This window comes from Chiloscyllium plagiosum, unplaced genomic scaffold, assembly GCF_037043375.1.
Source record: "Chiloscyllium plagiosum isolate Xiang-an unplaced genomic scaffold, Cpla_swu_hap1 HiC_scaffold_34, whole genome shotgun sequence".
NCBI classification, from domain to species: Eukaryota; Metazoa; Chordata; class Chondrichthyes; order Orectolobiformes; family Hemiscylliidae; genus Chiloscyllium; species Chiloscyllium plagiosum.
In genome coordinates this window covers 37,268,190-37,287,808 of record NW_028270172.1, presented here as the reverse complement: position 1 = coordinate 37,287,808, position 19,619 = coordinate 37,268,190, and the positions used below count along the sequence as shown (strand labels likewise).

General features: G+C 42.2%; 1 long non-coding RNA gene across 7 annotated transcripts in view; it reads left to right on the top strand.

The window, feature by feature from the left end:
* The window catches only part of LOC122564380 (uncharacterized), a 224,744-nt gene extending 218,744 nt beyond the window's left edge, over nt 1-6,000 (top strand). For all 7 annotated transcript variants that reach the window (XR_015752876.1, XR_015752877.1, XR_015752875.1 and 4 more), the window contains 2 exons: nt 1,602-1,868; nt 5,704-6,000. This is a non-coding gene — a long non-coding RNA (uncharacterized LOC122564380). The remainder of the gene's footprint in view (nt 1-1,601; nt 1,869-5,703) is intronic.
* Nucleotides 6,001-19,619: the final 13,619 nt, after the last annotated feature.

Below are 19,619 nucleotides of genomic sequence, written 5' to 3'. Positions count from 1 at the left end.
TAGAGCTGATATATTAGCATGCATGGAGAATGGCCTGACTAACTGGCAACAGGGATTTGGGATAAATGAGATATCTTCAGATTGACATGCTATAACTAGTGGAGTGCCACAGTGCCTAGTGTTGGGACATAAACTGTTCACAATCTATGTTAATAACTGATGAAGGGACTGATTGTTCTATAGCCAAATTTGCTGATAGTCAGGAAAACAAGTTGTGAGGAGGATATAAAGAGTCTATGAAAGGATATGGATTTTTTAAGTGAAGAGGAAAGTGAAGTGGAGTATGATGTGAAAAAATGAGAGATTGCTCACTTTGGTAGGCTGAATAGAAAAGCTAATAGGTTGAGACTACAGAATGTTGCAATGTAGAGGAATCTAGGTACCCTTGAAAATGAATCATAAAAAATTAGCAAGTTGGTATTGTAAATAATTAGAAAGGTAAGTGGAATGTGGGCCTATATTGCAAGGAGGGTAGAGTCTGAAAGTAGGTATGTCTTGCTATAGCGATATGGAGCGTTTGTCTGACTGAAGATTGAGTACTGTGTACAATTTCACTCAGCCTACTTAAGGAGGGATATGGTTGCAGTTCAGATACGTTTTACTTGGTTGATTCCTGCAATGAATGAGTTATTTTATGAGGAAAGGTTGAGCAAGTTTACTTATTGGAGAAGTGATCTTATTGAAACATATAAAATCCTAAAGGGGGTTGATAGATAAATGCTGAGAGGATGTTTCTCTTTGTGGGGGAATCTAGCTATAGGAATCACATCTTAAAAATAAGCATTTTCTAATTTAGTATAGCAAAGAGAAATATCGTGACGCAGAAGATCACAAAGTGTCATCCAAAGACAGCAGTGATAGCTAGGTCATTGAACATATTCAAGGTTGAAGTTAGACAGATTATTGATTGATGAGTTTTTGGTTACAAGTTCAGGTTATGGGGTGGGCAGGCAGGAAAATGGAATGCTTGTCCATGATCTTATAGATTGGCATGTTTGATGGGCTAAATTGCCTCCTCTTGCTCCTATTTCCTGTGGTCTTATTACCTCTATTATCAAATGTAAATACTAACAGTAATGCTTCTGACTTATTGTGCTGAGCCAGTTTTTATATTAAAGCTGCTTTCTCTGCTTCAGATCACATGAAAAGGTAAAATTAGGCTCATGCACTTCAACTTGGCCTCTGAAGAAAATGTGTTCTCACTAAAAGAATGGCAGGATAAAGGGGTAAAGGATCTGTCACTAAATTCCTGTTGTGATTGTGTGGTATCACCTCCTGAGCTCCAGTCTACACAGCCACCCTCCATACCTTTTATAGTTGATCAGTGCTAGCATTTACACTTGGCCCTGCTGGGCCTGTGGTAATGTGTTAGTGACACATGGTGTCTGATATTGTCACCCTCCCTTAAGCTTAGTAAAACTGCAATGTAAGTATTGCAATTTGACTTAGTTTGAATTGCATTACTTTGAAAATTGCTTCCTGCCTTTGAAAGTTGTCAGCGTTGCCTGTTCCGGGTCTAACCAGCCCGTTATTGATTCCCTCAAGTCCACCAATTTTCACATCCTGCATTGGAGACTGACTCATCTGGCTTTATTTCACAGGTTCTGACCGCCCTTTGAAACCTCCCTGTAAGGGACCAATCTCGATATGGATGTCTAGACAGTAAACAGCAGGAGCCTTTTAGATCATCTGGCACTTCACAGAGAAGACTGATCCTGGTTTCACCTCTTACTCACTCTCCATCAACAATCAATGGAGAGCCATCAAGGAAAGGAATCTTGGTTGTCTTGCTCCATCCCCATCAAGTTGCAGTGTCATTCGCGGTGCAGGCAATCCATGCACAAACATAGGACATGGATGGAAAAGTGGTAAGCTCCTCTTCAGCACTTTAATTCAACCTACTTGTGGGATGTGACCATTGCAGGTGAGGCCAATATTTGTTCTTTGTCTCTAATTGCCCTTCAAAAGGTAGTGGTGAGCTAGGTTTTGGACTGCTGCAGTCAAGATTAGAGTGGTGCTGGAAAAGCACAGCAGGTCAGGCAGCATCTGAGGAGCAGGAAAATCAATATTTCGGGCAAAAACCCTTCATCAGCCCTTCCAGATGAAGGGCTTTTGCCTGAAACGTCAATTTTCCTGCTCCTCAGATGCTGCCTGACCGGCTGTGCTTTTCCAGCACCACTCTAATCTTGACTCTCATCTCCAGCATCTGCAGTACCCACTTCTGCCTTGAACCGCTGCAGTCTTTATGATGTAGAAAGAGAGTTCCAGGTTCTTGATGCAGCAGCAGCGAGGGAGTGGTGATATAATTTCAAGTCAGAATGAATGGTGTGTGGCTTGCTGGGATTTTTCAAGTGCTGTGTTCCTAAGGATCCACAACCCTTAATTGTCTCTGTGTCAGAGGTCACAGGGTTAGAAGGAGCATTAGCTAATTGCTATAGTGCATTTTCAGTTAAGAACGTATGAGTTAGGAGCGGGAGAAGGTCATTTGACTCATTAAGTCTACTCTGCCATTCGATAGAATTATGGCTGATCTGACTGTGACCTCAGCCCCACCTTCATGATAACCTCTGATACCCTTTGACTGCTTTGATAATAAGGAATATAATTATCTTTGCCTTAAACATATTCAATGATCCTGTCTCCACCACTCCCTAAAGAGAGTTCCACAGGCTAAATGAAAGTAAATAAATCTTTTAATTTAAGTCAAAAGAAAATCACACGATACTGGGTTATAGTCCAACAGGTTTATTTGAAACCATAAAGTTTTGGAGCCCCCATTCCTTCCTCAGGCAGGAACAAGGGGGCTCTGACATCTTGTGGTTTCAAATAAACCTGTTGGACTATAACCTGGTATTGTATGGTTTTTGACTTTGTCCACATCCCCCCCCCCCCCCCCCCCCCCCCCCGCCCCGTCCAAATCAGCACCTCCACATCATGGTTCTTCCTTTAAGTTATTGCTGAATCTTACTTCTATTTCTTATGTTCTCTTTTCTGATGGAAATGCTCACAATAAAGTTTGATTTTTTTGAACCATGACTCTTTGTAATTTAAAGGTGCTTTTTAAAAAACTTTCGGATCACATGGACAATAAGGCTAATGTACCTGAATTTAGTCGGTGAAAAACATTTCTACAATAAATCCTTTCATTTTTCAACTGCGTCCCCTGGTTTTTGTCTTTCCCACACATTGGGAACCATCCTCTCAGCGCAGGTCCAATCATGTTTTCCGAGCATCTTGTATGTTTCCATGAGATCAACCTCTCATTCTTTGAAACTCCAAGGGATACATGAACAACCATTCTTTATAAAATAACCCCTTCATCCCAGGGATCAGTTGATTGAAGCATCTCAGAACGACTTATAATACAAGAATGTCCTTTCTTACCTGAGGAGAACAGAACTGCACATAGTTCTCTAGGTGTGGTCTCAGCAACGTTCTGTACAACTATGGAAAAAGGTCTGTATTTTTATACCCCATTCCCCAGCCACAAGGAAGTGTTGAGAATGTCAAATTACAACCAATTGTGCCTTTATTTCAAAAGTAGAATAGATTTGGTGTGAAAAGAAAAGCTAATCAGCCTGGAGAAGTCAGTAGCTGCTAATGGAGGCTATTTGTAGCTGACAATGCATTGTTAGTGGTAGCAGCCCATGTGATGACAAGGTCTGGTGGGTGGGGTTTAGGGTGTCGACATGGGAGAAGGTGCTCAGGCCTTAAAATAATTGAATTCGATATTGAGTCCTGACTGCAGGGTCCCCAGTGGAAAATGAGGTGCTGTTCTTCAAACTTACACTGAGCTCCACTGTAAGGAAGTGAGGACTGCAGATGCTGAGATCAAAGTGGAGAGTGGGGTGCTGGAAAAACACAGTTAGTCAGGCAGCACCTGAGGAGCAGGAGAGTTGACGTTTTGGACATGAGCCTGATGAGCTTATGCCCGAAATGTCGACTCTCTGGCTCCTTGGGTGCTGCCTGACCAGCTGTGCTTTTCCAGCACCACACTGAGCATCACTGGAGCAATGCAGCAAGCCCCACACAAAACAGGGAACAGGTTGGTTTTGTTGAAGTAGCAGGTGGTGGGAAGCTCAGGGTCATTTTTGCAGACAGAATGCAGGTGTTCTGCAAAGTGGTCACCCAGTCTGTGCTTCCTTTCCCTAATGTAGAGGGCATCCCATTGTGAGCAGCAAATGCAGTCGACTAGACTGAGTGGTGTAGATAATTCGCTGCTTCACGTGGAGGGTGTTTCTGGGGCCTGGGATCGTGAGGAAGGTGGAAGTAAATGGTTTACAACTTCTACGGTTGCATGGGAAGATGCCGTGAAGGTGTGAGGTCTTGGAAGTGAAGGAGGAGTGGATCAGCGTGTTCATAAGGGAACAGCCCTGCTCAAGGCTGACAAGGGACTGGAAAGGTAAGATGTGTCTGATGGTGGCATCCTGCTGGAGGTGGCAGAAATGGTCGCTAGTGATCCTTTGGATGTGGATACTGGTCGGGTGGTAGATGAGGACTAGGGGATCTTATTGCTGACAAAGGAGGGAAGAGAAGGGGTGAAAGCTGAAGTGCAGGAGATGGGTCAGACATGGCTGAGAGCCCTGTGAACCATAGTGCTGGGAATGCTTGGTGGACATTAAGGTGGACATTAAGGAGACTCCTTTGTAGAAGCTGGCATCATTGGAACAGATGTGACGGAGACAGAGACACGAGAGAATGGAATAAAGTCTTTAAAGGAAGCAGAGTGTGAGGACATGTAGTCAAGGTAACTGTGATTAATTAAGTGTCAGGAGTGATTCGGTGAATATGACAAGGTCATCAGCCATGATCCTACTGAATGGTGGAGCAGGTTTGAGGGGCTGAATGGCTGACTCTTCTCCCTATTTCTGATAGTCTTATGATCTGTAAACCAGCTGTCCCAATGATGAAACAAGTGTGCAAATATTATTAAAGTGGAGTTTGCAGAGCTCATTGGGCAGCTTGTGCCTTTATTATTTTCATTCCTAAACTGATGTGGGGTGGTCTGTCCAGTTTTATTCTTGTTTGAGTTTTCTGTAGTGGGTGATGTAACTGAGTGACTGCTGGGGCATTCAATTAAGCACATTGCTACGGGTCTAAATTAGTGTAAAAAGGGTCAGTGGTGCAGAGGTAGTCTCCCTGCCTCTGGTCTGGTAAGGCCTAGGTTAAAGTCCCATCTACTCCAGAGGTATATCTCTAACATCTATGAATGAGTAAAATATCAAGTGAACCGGATGAGGATGGCTGATTTCCCAGCCTAATGGGCATTAGTGTTCCTGATATGTTACTACAAACTTCAGTTATGTCATTGGCTACCATTACTAAAATGAGCATTTCAGTCCAGATTTAGTCATTAGCTGAATTGAAATTCCACCAACTCATGTGACACCATTTGAACTCTTGTCTCAGAAGTTTCATCCACGCCTCTGAAATGTTGGCGTATTAACATTACCATGGGGCTACCATTCCTATTTCACATTGCATAGTACATTTACCCACTAAAGCCTGTGGGCATTATAATTAATTTACATCTACATTTTTAAAAAAAACACCAAGATCTTTGACATCTGAGCAGCTGCATATCCTTGCCATAGAACTAATTGCACATACTTCAGAGTTACGTGATTTGTTAGACAAGTGGGCCAGATTGTCTGAATTTGTTAGCATCATTAACAGCCATTTTAATTTATTTTAATTTGACAGCGTTATGTACGATGCAAGAAGCAGAACAACGTGAAGTCAAATGGAAGTGTGTTCCTGTGGATGTTGAAAATATGAGCAGCAAACCATTGGATCCCAGTGAATATGTTAGCAATGTTAACTCACTGAAGAACAGCTAAAACATCCTAATCTGACATTTTGAAAGCTTTAGGTTCAGAAACCGCAAATTCTGAATTGTCATGTCTTCTACGTGTATGTTGAGTAATGCAATATTAGCCTATATGACATGTAATTCTGTGCTTATGAGTTGGTACTCTGAAAATAAATGTTGAATGATTGACATGATTGTTGGTTCATTTGTGGAAATTCTTAAAATGCGAATGCAGGAGAGAAAAATGCCAGGCATTTTAGCTTTATCTCCTCCTTGACCCCTATGCTACTCACTCATCCTTTATGGACATTTTCCAACGTATGTCTCATGAGATTTATTGGTTTGTTTGAGCTCTGTGACACTGCTTGATAACCCTGCAGAATCGATTCATAGTTGCTTTCCTATCAGTTCTGCCTGAAAACAGTCCTAGAGATTATGAACCAAAATCTGGATATGCACCTTTATTGAGGGGAGAAAAGAGCCTTGCATTTTCATTTATTTACATTAAATCTACTGCTGCAAACAGAAACCCAGCAATTAAATGTGCATGAAGCAAACTTCCACAAACAGCTAAGTGATTTGATTGAGAAATATATATTTTCTGCACACCCTATACTGTTCCCCCCTATTCTTCTCTGAAATACTACCATGGGAATTTTTTACATTCTCCCACGTTGGAAGGTATAGCCTTGGTTTAACATCTGAACCAGAAGATTGCACTGCCTGTAGTCCAATATTCCCTCAGTACTAATGCCAAAGCAAAATACAGTGAATGCTGGGAACTTGATACAACAACATCTTGGAAATGCACAGACAGCATCTGTGGAGAGAAATAGTGTTGACACTCCAGGGCAAGACTACTTCCTTCATACTGTAAGCATAACTTTTATGCTGGAGAGCCATATAACTCAGAGGCAAGTGTGCTACCAACCGAATGTTACCAGGGATGAGAGACTTCACTGACATAGAGTCACCAGACAAAGTGGAATTGTTCACCTAAGAGCAGAGTATGTTTCAGGATGATTTAATAGAGGTGTTCAGATAGTGAGATAATAATATATTTCTGACATACGATTTACTAATCAGAGGACAAAGTTAAATTCATTAGCAAAAAAGTAAAAAAGAGATTAGGAGTTTTTTTGTGTAGTACGTTGTTATGCTCTGTCGTGCACTGTCTAAAAGGATGATGGAAGCAGATTCAATTGTAACTAATAAAAGGGATTTGGATATGTACTTGGAGGGTCAAAATTTGCAAGACTTTGGGAAAAGAGAATCGGAAAGGAATAATTTACTCAGCTCTTTTAAAGAACAAAGGAAAGATGTTTGATGCATATTTCTATTCAGTTTTCTTTCCAATCATATTCTGATTGATATTTCCCAGACTTCCCTGTGACATAAGGTTCATTATACTTCAAAAGCCATTGCATCACAGATCAGCTGATTCAGTTATATCAAGGATCAAACCACTGTGTGGCTCAACATCACAATTTTGAATAAGAGCAAGGGACTTTTCTCTTATCCTACAGCATATGTTTCAGCCAACATCAACACCACACTTCTGTGCCTTTATCAACCAAACTTGGTAACTCAGTAAACAAATGATCTGCTAATTACCACATTGTTATTTGTGAAAGTCCTTTAATTGGCTACAACATTTCCTGTATTAAGATGGTGACTTCACTTCCGAAGCATGTCGCTGATTGTAAAGTGTTTTGGAATGTCCTGAATGGGGTTTCTCCTATAAATCTGACAATATTCCACTGGCTGAATTTGGAGATGCCGGTGTTGGACTGGGGTGTACAAAGTTAAAAATCACACAACACCAGGTTATAGTCCAACAGGTTTAATTGGAAGCACACTAGCTTTCGGAGCGACGCTCCTTCATCAGGTGATTGTGGAGGGCTCGATCGTAACACAGAATTTATAGCAAAAATTTGCAGTGTGATGTAACTGAAATTATACATTGAAGAATTGATTGTCTGTTAAGCCTTTCATCTGTTAGAATACAGTGATAGTTTCACTTCTTTCATGTGTAAATCACAAAACCCTTTTTTTAAAGTTGCATTCTCGGGTTAGCTGTTAACAATGGTGATAGCTAGACAATATGTTGAAGGTGTTAGCCCCCTGTGTTCTCTGTCTATGACCTGATGTTTAGATTGATTCTAATCTAAAAAGTGAGATAACAGAGTTTTACATAAATTCATGCAGTTTTTGAGCTCAGAGTTCTACATGAATGTATGCAGTTTTTGAGCAAAGTGCAATGTAACTCTGCAAGTACAAATTCACCCCACAAAATATATGTGTGCATGTGTGTCTTTGTCTGTGTGTGTGTGTGTGTGTGTGTGTGTTGTGAGTGCAGAGTGTCTTAAGTCTGTGAGGGGGTGCATGTGTGAGTGTGGGAGTGTGTGTCTCTAAGGGTGTGTGTGGGTGTCTGTGTGCGCGTCTGTGTGTACCTGTGTCCGTGTGTATGTGAGAGTGTGTGTGTGTAGGAATATCTATGTGTGTGTGTGTGTGTGTAGGAATATCTGTGTGTGTGTGTGTGTAGTGCAATGGTGATCACCTGTAATGTGACATGAACCCAAGGAGCCGGTTGAGGCCCTCCCTACGGGTACCGAACTTAGCTATCAGCCTCTGCTCAGCCACTTTCCTCTGCTGCCTGTCCCGAAGTCCACCTTGGAGGATGGTCACACAAAGGTCCGAGGCTGAATGTCCAGGACCGCTGAAGTGTTCCCCAACTGGGAGGGTACCCTCCTGTCTGTTGATTGTTGTGCGGTGTCCATTCATCCATTGTCGTAGCCTTTGCTCGGTTTCCCCACTGGCTGAAGGTTTGTTCTTTATGAAATCTCACTTTATTTGGTGACATGTTTTTATATAAAGACTAATGCCGTTTCACTAAAAATCCAAAGGCTTGGACTGATAATCTAGAGAATTTAAGCTAAATTTCACCATCGCATTTTGAGAATTTGCATTCAAATAAAAACAAATTTACAGATTAAAAAAATACTGCTCCCAATAGAAAAGAGAACGTTGAGCTGTCACATTGTTGCATTTATGTCTATCAGGAAAAGATATCTGTATCCTTGCTGAGGCAGGCAGTATGTACACCTGGATCCACATCTATATGGTTATCCCCTAAAGTGGAGCTATTGGTGTAGTTGTAATATCACTGGATGAAAAAGCCAGAGGTCTAGGCTGATGCTTTAGTCAGGTGGAGGTGTCACTAGTTCAAAGCATCATTTACTAAAGATCTGGAATTGAAAGCTACCCTCTGTAATGGCGATTATCAAACTATCAGTGGTTGTTGTTAAAAACTCAACTGGTTCACTAATGTCCTGCTAGCAAAGGAATTGTGCCATCCTCCTCAGTTTAGTGCATGTGAATCCAACTGACATGGTTAACTCATATTTGCCCTTTAAAATAGTAAACCACTCAGTTCACAGAGCAACAGATGGTGGTTTTGCCAGTGATGCTCTCATCCCATGAAAAAAATGAAGACTTAAATAACTTCTGAAATTACTGAGGACAACAATAGTATGATCGTAAACCTCGTTCTTGCCAGCAGTGATTATGTTCCAAGAATGAGTTTTAAAAAAAGGTAAAATTACCCAAGTTAAAAATGAATCTTTGTGAAATATCTCAGGTGTTAGTCTTTAATGCTGTTACCTATACAGCATAACTGTAAAGCACATTCTCCGGTGTTCCGAATTTGCAATGTAATAAATCGCCCCTTGCTTATATATCAAGATGCTATTGTTCCCCATGGTGCTCCTGACTGAAGCACAGAAGGTAACTGGTATGAACCTGTGCCAAAATGTTTAACTTCACGTTTGATAGCTGTGAGTACTAACAGGGATCCTCACTGGTCCTTTTTGTCAATGTCTATTTCAGAAATTGAACTTCCTGTGAATAATTCTTTGGCATACATTCTGTTTCTCTCCAATTTGATGTTTCATTACAAAGTACTTAATTGACTAAAAATATACTTTGGACCATCCTTCGGCATTAATGTATTTTAATGCATGTTTTTCTTCTATTTGATTTTGTCTGCTTTCTTCCCTTTGTGCCTTTCTCGCATTTTCAGTCTGTTGTTCTGACTTACCTTAACTTTTCTATAATTTATTCATTCACTCTTTGATAAATAGAAACCTTTTCCATAGATTTGTCACAAACTTCCAAAGTTCATTTCCTCCTTTGCTCATCCTAACACAAGTTTCTGCACTGGAGGATAGTCAGCTCTTGGACTGAAGTTAGTTCGCAAGTGGACCTATTGGCCTTGTGACAGTTTTACATCTGAAAACACCATTATTTGGCTTGGTTATGTTACTTTATGTCACACAGGCCTCCCCTGGTCCAGGCAGCATTATTGAACAGGGTTTCACCATTTACGCGGAGACCAAATGCATGTCACTGGCACTCATGAAAGGGCAACGAGCCTGGCACCTGAATTTTATGGTTGGGAGGGCCAGTTAAGTGGCTGCTGTGATGGGATGTAGTCTTATCAATGACAGTGGCACACCCTCCCAAGAGCTGCCACTCTAGCAAGAGGGCTGCCAGGTCAGAAGCACCATTGTGAGTGCTGGTTGTTTTTGAGCTATGCAGGAGTCTTGAAGCCTACAACAAGTAGGCCTAATAAGCAAAATAATCAAAGAGCTAAGCCCTGATGAGGAAACATGTCTGGGGATATTCTTGGGGTTGTGGTCCTCCTGTCGCTGACTGAATCATTCTCCAAGAGTTGCCACTGTGAGGATATCAATAGTGAAAGGTTGTCCTACCATCCTCAAAATTCTGGCGGCACACTAAAATAACACTTAATCGAGCCTTTAGGTGGGTAAATTAATCCAATAGCTGCCCATGCTGGAGCGTTGAGTGACAGTGGCTCCATGTTAGCAATGCTGCCTCATTGTGCCAGGGACCTGGGTTCGATCTCAGCCTTGGGTGACTGTCTGTGTGGAGTTTGCATGTTCTCCCTGTGGGTTTCCTCCACTTACTCCCCAGAGCCCAAAGACATGTGGGTTAGCTGGGTTTGCCATGCTAAATTGCCCCTTGTGTTCAGGGTAGTTCAGGCTAGGTGGATTAGCCATGGGAAATATGGAGTTATAGGGATGGAAGAGGGGGAGCTGGGTTTGGGTGTGGGATGCTGTGGAGGGTTAATATTAACTTGATTTGCCAAATGACATCTTTCTGCACTGTAGGGAATCTATGATTCTAGTTGTGGCTCCCTGCTGTGTTACTGCTGTGCCCCACCTACTGGGAGCTAATTAAATTCAACCCTTTGTCTTTTGTTGAAGGTAGCAAACGTATCACAGTTCACTGAGGGAGCAGTTAAAATGATAAGACTGCCTCTTCTCAAATATGATGCAAAGGTGCTGGTGTTGGACTGGGGTGGACTAATTACCTGATGAAGGAGCAGCGCTCTGAAAGCTAGTACTTCCAGATAAACCTGTAGGACTATAATCTGGTGTTGTGGGAGTTTTAACTCTTTTCAAATACTCACTGTACAATGCAACCCTACTAACATTTTTCTCATTGCCCATTAAAGCAACGTAAAACAAAAGAGATGAAGCTCATGGAGCAGAACATTGAGGTGTTTTAACAAAGGTTTAGATGCTTGTACCACACTTTGGCTGAACAGGGTGGGTGTGGTGCTATGGTAATGTCCCTGGACAGGAAATCCAGAGATTTTTGGGGATATGGGTTCAAATCCAACCATGGCAGAAGGTGAAATTTGAATTTAATAAGTTAATCTGGAGTCTAATTGTGACCTTGAAACCATTGTCAATTGTTTTATAAACCCGACAGGTTTACTAACGTCATTTAGGAAGGAAAATCTGCCATCCTGATCTGGTCTGGCCTATATGTGACTCCAGAACCACAGCAACGTGGTAAGCACCTTAGGGATGGGTGATAAACACTGACGTGTCACTCACATCCTGCGATTAAATTAGAAAAAAAGCTCTGAAGAAGAACCATAATATTGCACTTAAAACATCTCTTTCTCTTTAGTTGCTGTCAGGCCTACTGAGTTTCTCCATTATGCTTTTGTAACACCCCGCACATTTACTTACTAAAATTTGGGGACTTACTAAAGTCTGAGAGCTGCCCCACAGGCTGGTCAAACAACAAGAGTTTTATAGCCATACTCAGAAAATTATATCTTACAGATAATGTCCTACCATCACTGCCCATTTGCACTGTGACACACAATGAAGAAGGGGTTGCCCTGAGACTCCTCGACATTGACTGTGAATCCCATGAAGCCTAATGCCATCAGGACAAAAGTGGCTGCTTCTGCTGATGACCTCATACTGGTCCCTCCCACCCCTGATGGATCAGCGCTTCTCCATGCTGAGTGACAAGAACAGAGAATATACTTCGGGGAGGCCAACACCCATCACCGAGTGACTTAGTTGCACCATGACTGACTGAGTTGGCCAAGTCCTCAAGGACATAGATGCTAGACTTTGCCTACAAGAGGTGGTAAAGTAATAAACAAGAGAGTAAAACATATTAAACCACCTCCTCAACCAAACCATCTATCGCAGATACATCTGTTGGATCAAGCACTACACAGCCTTTGACTTTGCAAGCTAACCACCTCCATCAGGTTGGGTGGCATTGCTGCTATGCTGAACGGGATAGGTTTTGAACAGATCTACCGGCTCAAAACTGGGCATTCACGTGCAGCTGTGGGCCACCAGCCCAGCAAGATTGTATTCAACCAAAATCTATGACCTCATAGTTTGGTATATTCCCATTCTACCATTTCCACCAAGCCAAGGGATCAAGCCTGCTTCAGTGAAGAATGCAGTACCAGGCATACCTAAACATTAGGGGACAATCTACTGAAGCTGCAACCTAGGACTACTTGTGTGCCAAGCAGCATAAGCAGCATGCGACGGACAGATCCAAGTGATCTCACAACCAGCCACGAGGGCAGCACAGTGGCTCAGTGGTCAGCACTGCTGCCTCACAGCACTAAGGGTCTGGGTTCGATTCCTGGATTGGGCAACTGTGTGGAGTTTGCCTCTTCTCTCCATGTCTTTGTGGGTTTCTTCCGGGTGCTCCAGTTTCCTTCCACAGTCCAAGGATGTGAAGGTTAAGTGGATTGGCATTGAGAATTACAGGGATAGAGTAGGGGGTGGTGGATCTGGGTGGGATGCTCGTTGGAGGGTCGTTATGGACTTGATAGCCTGATTGGCCTGTTCCTGTAATGTAGGGTTCTGTGATTCAATGGATCAGATCTAAGCTCTGAAGTCCTGCCATATCAAATCATGAAAGCTTATGGATAATTAAAGAACAGAAGAAAGAGGCTCCACAAATATTTCCATCCTGAATGACAGGGATGCCCAGAGTATCTGGGTTCTGCAGGTAACTTTGTGCAAAAGGAAAAGCTGAAGCATTTGCAAGCATTCAGTCATACGAGCTGAGTGGATGATCCATATGTGAAGAGAAAAAAGATTAATGAAGATAAAAGCAGGTCCCTTACAATCATAGAGTCATAGAGTCATTGAGATGTACAGCATGGAAACAGACCCTTCGGTCCAAACCATCCATGCCGACCAGATATCCCAACCCAATCTAGTCCCACCTGCCAGCACCCGGCCCATATTCCTTCAAACCCTTCCTATTCATATACTCATCCAGATGCCTCTTAAATGTTGCAATTGTACCAGCCTCCACCACTTCCTCTGACAGCTCATTCCATACACTTACCACCCTCTGTGTGAAAAAGTTGCCCCTTAGGTTTCTTTTATATCTTTCCCCTCTCACCCTAAACCTATGCCCTCTAGTTCTGGACTCCCCCACCCCAGGGAAAAGACCTACCCTACTTACCCTATCCATGCCCCTCATAATTTTGTAAACCTCTATAAGGTCACTCCTCAGCCTCTGACGCTCCAGGGAAAACAGCCGCACCTTGTTCAGCCTCTCCCTGTAGCTCAAATCCTCCAACCCTGGCAACATTCTTGTAAATCTTTTCTGAACCCTTTCAAGTTTCACAACATCATCCTGGTAGGAAGGAGACCAGAATTGCATGCAATATTCCAACAGTGGCCTAACCAATGTCCTGTACAGCCGCAACATGACCTCCCAACTCCTGTACTCAATACTCTGACCAATAAAGGAAAGCATACCAAACACCTTCTTCACTATCCTATCTATAATGGGGAGCAAAGAGATGCTAGAACCCTAGACCAATTATATACATATTTTGGTTTTGTCTTCACAAAGGAAAACACAAATAATATTCCAAAAATGTTGAGGAACAGGGGGTCCATTTTCAAATCTATTCATCATATACTTTCTATTGTTGGTTCATAAAAATCATGTGGAGAAATAGGCATTTCAATCTTCATTTCCACAAATACTGAAAATTTATCTCAAATATTTGCAGATGAGATAGCATCATAGGACTTACTAGCAGATCATCTCCCTGAACAAAGCATCCTCTTGCTTGAGTTCAACATTAACTTGTCATGATCAGATGCCATATTTGTCCACCAGAATGGAGCTGTGATCAATTTGTGCTCTTTGGTCGCGCTTTAAAATTGTGAAGTTTATAAATATTGAATTGTAAGGGAAATGTTGATTATGATTGCACATCAGTTTGAAGCTTCTATTTTGAAAAGGAATGTTTCTGCCTCTTTTTATTAGGAGAAAGAAAGGTGACATGCTGTCAGGATTTGAACCCTGACCTATGAGGGGATTACTCAGCTGCAGAGCATCGGAACCTGTAACATACTTCCACCAGCTGCTTAAATGGCTAATCATACAGTTTCTAATTCAAAGATGCTCTCAAGACTTGAAACAGAGAGACCTTTACAGATGCAATCAATACATCTTGCTTTCATTTGGCCTTGCTGAATCCCATTACTGTGATATTGGTACTCCAATGACAGTCTGGTCAGAGTTGGGGTTAGTGTGACTTTAACATCTGCAACTGATTGCACATACTTGAAAATGAATTTTAAATTATCTTCAGTCTTCTTGGTTTAGAGAGAGGAGAACACAGGATGCCTGCTCTAACATTGAGCACATGACCTCTGCTGTCTGCTGTTTTCCTTGCTTCAAAAGAGCAATGCTGGGAATGCCTATCACAGTTGAATAGCCAGTCGGCACACATGGTCTGACACCTATGAGGATTGCTAATATATACAGGGTTGCTGTGCTGCATGAGGCATTGTCAGAAAATGGTTAGGAGGATAAAGAAAAAAAAGGCCCGATTTTCAAATGGTCAGATAGTCCTTTCTGCAGCACAGACGAGGGTTGTACAGTCAGCTCCTGCAGAATCTCTGATCTAGCAGATTCCAAAGGAATTCCCCAGGAAATTGAAGATTGCTCTGGGAATCTTTAAATTCTAGGCTTTAAATTCTCTTTGAAAATAGGTGAATTCAGAGGGTTTCACTCTGCACTGACCTTCCAACTACACCTCTCTAAGTCCACTTGCATCCTCTGAGTACTGATATGACACACTCCCACTTTCCCAAGGATCTGAGCCACCTGTCCCTGTCTCTAGGGCAGGACACCCTCTTTTGTGCAGGACCCCAACATACCATGTCTCTGTCTGGGACCATACACCCATTCTTGCCCCTGGACTTACCTCCCCTTCCCCCAGGATCTGATACCTTCTCTCTTTCTCCCCTGGACCTGACCCCTATCCCACTCCAGCCCATCTGGGACTGACATAGCCCCATTCCTGGCAGCTGATACATCGCCATAGTCCGCACAGGATCTGACAGCTCCTCCAAACCCCCTGCCCAACCTGACCCACCTGAAGCACTTCATTTCTTAACGTTGCCCCTTCCCACTTTGTGCTATGGCATCACCTCCATGTGATATCCTACACTCCTGGCACTTTACTCAACTAGAACCCTATCTTACCTACCCACCAAGCACCCCCCCCCCCCCCCGCCCCACCCCCCGCCCCATCCACATGGTACCCTACCTTCCTGGCACCCTTCCCATATGGTAACCTGGCACATTACCCACACTGCCTCCTACCCTTCTTATTGATATGACAAATACTGCTACTACTACTGGTGTGATTTGACTTTCTCAACTATCTTGCACTACAAGGGACTTGTCAGACTTAAAGTACTCTCTTATTGCTTGTTTGATGACCACTTCTCTGCAAATTTCTCTGAGATATTCTCAACCGGCAGAGAATCTGTGACAGACAGTGATGGCACTCACCCCTCACCCTTGTATTTGTTAACCTCATTGACTCCCAGTCTGTGATTTAAAAATTCTCATCGCTGTGTTTAAACTCCTCCTGTTGTCACCCTTTCTTAGCTTTGTAACTCCTCCAGCCCTGTAACCTTCCAAAACCTCTGTGTTTCTCCAATTCTAGAATCTTCTGCATTCTTGATTTACACTCCTCCATGACTGCTGGCTGTGCCTTCAGGCATCTAGAGATTAAATCTGGAATGCTTGTCTCTCTCTCTCTCTCTCTCTGTAAATCGTCCTAGATTCCCTTCATAACTTCACTGCTTTTCCACTGTTTTTTTCTCTCTGTTGATTCTTCTTGAGCTTAGCAAGCTTTTTTAATCAAATGTCCCAATGTTGCCTCATGTGGCTTTGGGTGTCTTGGGATGATTCACTTTTGTAAAGGTGCTTTATAAATACAATCTTTTTTATTGTTGTTCTTGCATAACTTCCAAAATAAAATAAAAATCAACTGACTCTTGTTGGATCGGATAGCAACATTCAGCCAGTGCATTCCTTTGCATTCTATTTGCTCCCTCTTCCTTGCTTCGAGTTTCATGTTTTATGGTTAGTTTGACCTAAATGGAATTAAACATATTACTTGAGGCTTGTAGACTCATCTCTCCCTGGCACAACCAGTCATTATTTCCATTGTAACTCTCTTGCAATAAATACCTTTGGGTTTCTTGAAGCATGATTTAGATTATTAACATATTGCCTAACAGCTCTTTACCAGAAGGAGAGAAAGAAAAGACTGAGATTTGTATTGAATGGCTCCAAACACTTTAAGGCTCACTAAATTCTTCTGAAGAGTAGTCATGGTATAATATGGGAAACCCAGTAGACAAACTCACCAGCAAAAGGACTCTCAAATCTTAATAAGATAATTTTCAGACAATGCGTCTCAGCCTTGGTGGTTGAGGAATAACCAGGATACTGAAGGTATCTCCCCTTAGATATAGCATTCTCAGTTGTCATAAAGTCTTACGTGAGATCTTCACATACTGCCATGATGCTATATTGTTGCAGGCAAGGTGAATAGGCAAACAATAGACAATAGGTGCAGGAGTAGGCCATTCTGCCCTTTGCAGGTGGTGCAAACGACCTGCATCATCATCAGGTGCCACAATTTTAGCTTATAGTTTTTATTGGCTCAAATGATATGGGCTTTGCCGGTTGGTCACCATTAGTTTCCTGTGCCTAGTTGCCCTTGGGATTGTGGTGATGAGCTGCCTTGAACCCCAGTCCATGTTCTGGAGTTTGACCCATGATACTTTTTAGAAAGCAAATTCCAGGATTTTGACCCAGTGACACTCAAGGAACTTATATATATTTCCAAGTCAGGATGGTGAGTGGCTTGGAGGGGAACTTGCAAATGATGATGTTCCCATTATCTTTTACCTTTGTGATTTACTGAACTAATCAACCTTGTACTCCATTCTGTCTCTTTTTGAAACAAATACTGTGGGATTTTTTACATCATGTCAGAGTGTTGATAGAATTTTGAGATAACATAATTGGCTTAGCACTGGTGAGACCACACAGGGAGTATTGTCTTGCAGTTCTGGTCTCTTTGCCTAAGGAAACATATAGAGAGAGTACAGCAGATGTTCACTGGACTGATTTCCTGGGATGGTGGTTCTTGACAAGACTGACAGAACCTGTATGTATGAGAGGCAATCTCAGAGAACATACAAAATTCTGAAAGAGATACATGGAGTAAATACAGAAGGTATGTTTCCTTTCCTATGGGGACCAGTAGTAGACATAGTATCGGAATAAAAGGCGGGTCATTTAGGACTGAGATAAGGAAGAATTTCTTCACTCAGAGGGTGGTGAATCTTTAGAGTTGTCTACCCCAGAGAGTTGTGTGAGCTCAGTCATTAAGATCAAGAGAGATTGAAGACTTCTATTTAGTAATGCCATCAAAGAAAATTTAGGTTGTGAGGGAATATGATGTTCAGATCAATGATCAGCCAAGAATCGCAGACCAAGTTCCAGGGGCTGAAGAGCTTACTCCTGCTCTGATATTCCTAACTAGGAGATGATTGCTACAATAGTGCAGCAGCTCTACCTGTGTGTCACTGGATAGAGAATTAATGTACTGCACCAAGTCATGGCTAACATTGAGACACTAAGGTGTGGGTTACTTTATTTTCATTGAACAGATTTATGCTCTACTCCTGAACACCAAGACGTAGTTTACATTGAAACATTAAAAATAGGAGTAAGGAACCCTTAATAAGAGACTACAATGGTTGCAACCATCCCACATTTCTGGTCACAGTGACAGGATCTCTACTGCCTCAGAAAACCACCTGCCAGCTCTTCAACAGACTCCCAGTGCTAATTCTGCTTCTGATTGTCTGAATGTCCAACATCACTATCTACTTGCAGTACTTAAAGCCAGTTTAGGGGAGACAATTGTGGCTGGGGTAAGTACTGGCAGTGTTGTGTGAGTTGAACTTGAGCTGGCAAAGCCTTACTGATGGTGGACTGGAGCTGAATGAGGCAGAGAGGAAGAGAAAGCTCTGGAGTTCTCAGGTGCACATTGAAAGGGTGTTAGAAAAGAATGCTCCCTACAACTATTTGTCTTTTTATTTGCTCTCATTTTGTTTACCACCACCTTTCAAAGTGGAACTAAGGATGGGCATTAAATTTTAGCCAGCTAGCGATGCTCACATCCCATAGGTGAAAAAAAAAATGCCAGTTGTGGAGATGTATGCCTTGAGAGTAGTGCTGAGGACCTGGATGCAGTGGTGCAAGAAGTTTAATGATGTCACTTGTGTGGTCAAAGACAGTGAATCCATCTTCAAGTATCGATATTTTATGTATAGTTACCCTGCCTTCTGTTCATTGCAGGCCCATCATTTATCAACAATCTCTATCACTCAGGAATCATTGTTAACATATCGAGCATGCTTAAGTTTTGCTTCATCACATTCTTGCATCTCTCAGCACATTGTAAACTTTACATCTACATGTCCCTGTTTATAGACACAGCCAGCTATTCAACCACATGGGATTGGATTTTCAATCCAAGATAGAGAACTTGATAACTGGATCATTTGCAGTCCTGACCCTGCACTGTCTCTGAGTATCCATATGACGTTATTTTCATAATCAAAGTTCTTATTGGACAATCAGGGGTAAACCTGTTGTCCAATTTGTGATAGTGGATGCTACCTGGAGACAGGACTGGCTCTGGGCTACAACAGTTGTAGATGGTAGCCATGACTGAACTTGATGTTGCCTTGCAGATTGGGGCAGGCATATGCTATGCAAATGGTCAGTCATAAATTGGATCCATTCTACAGATGTGATGGTTGCTTTTCGCTCCTTTATCTTCTCAGTTAGAATTCTTCTGTCTTTTCAAAGGTTTAAATTAGAAGTGACAATACATTATACTTCTACCAGCTATGCTCCAGACCATTCTCTCTTCTCAGAGATGGCCTGTCACTTTCCTGTCCATTAAAAAAGCTCTTCAAGGAGCTTAACAGGCCGTTAATTGGAAGTGAGCAAGTTGCTGGCTCCCTGACCTCTTCACCACCTCTCACAACCTTGCTCCCATCCCCTCATCATACCAACTGCATTTATTTTGACA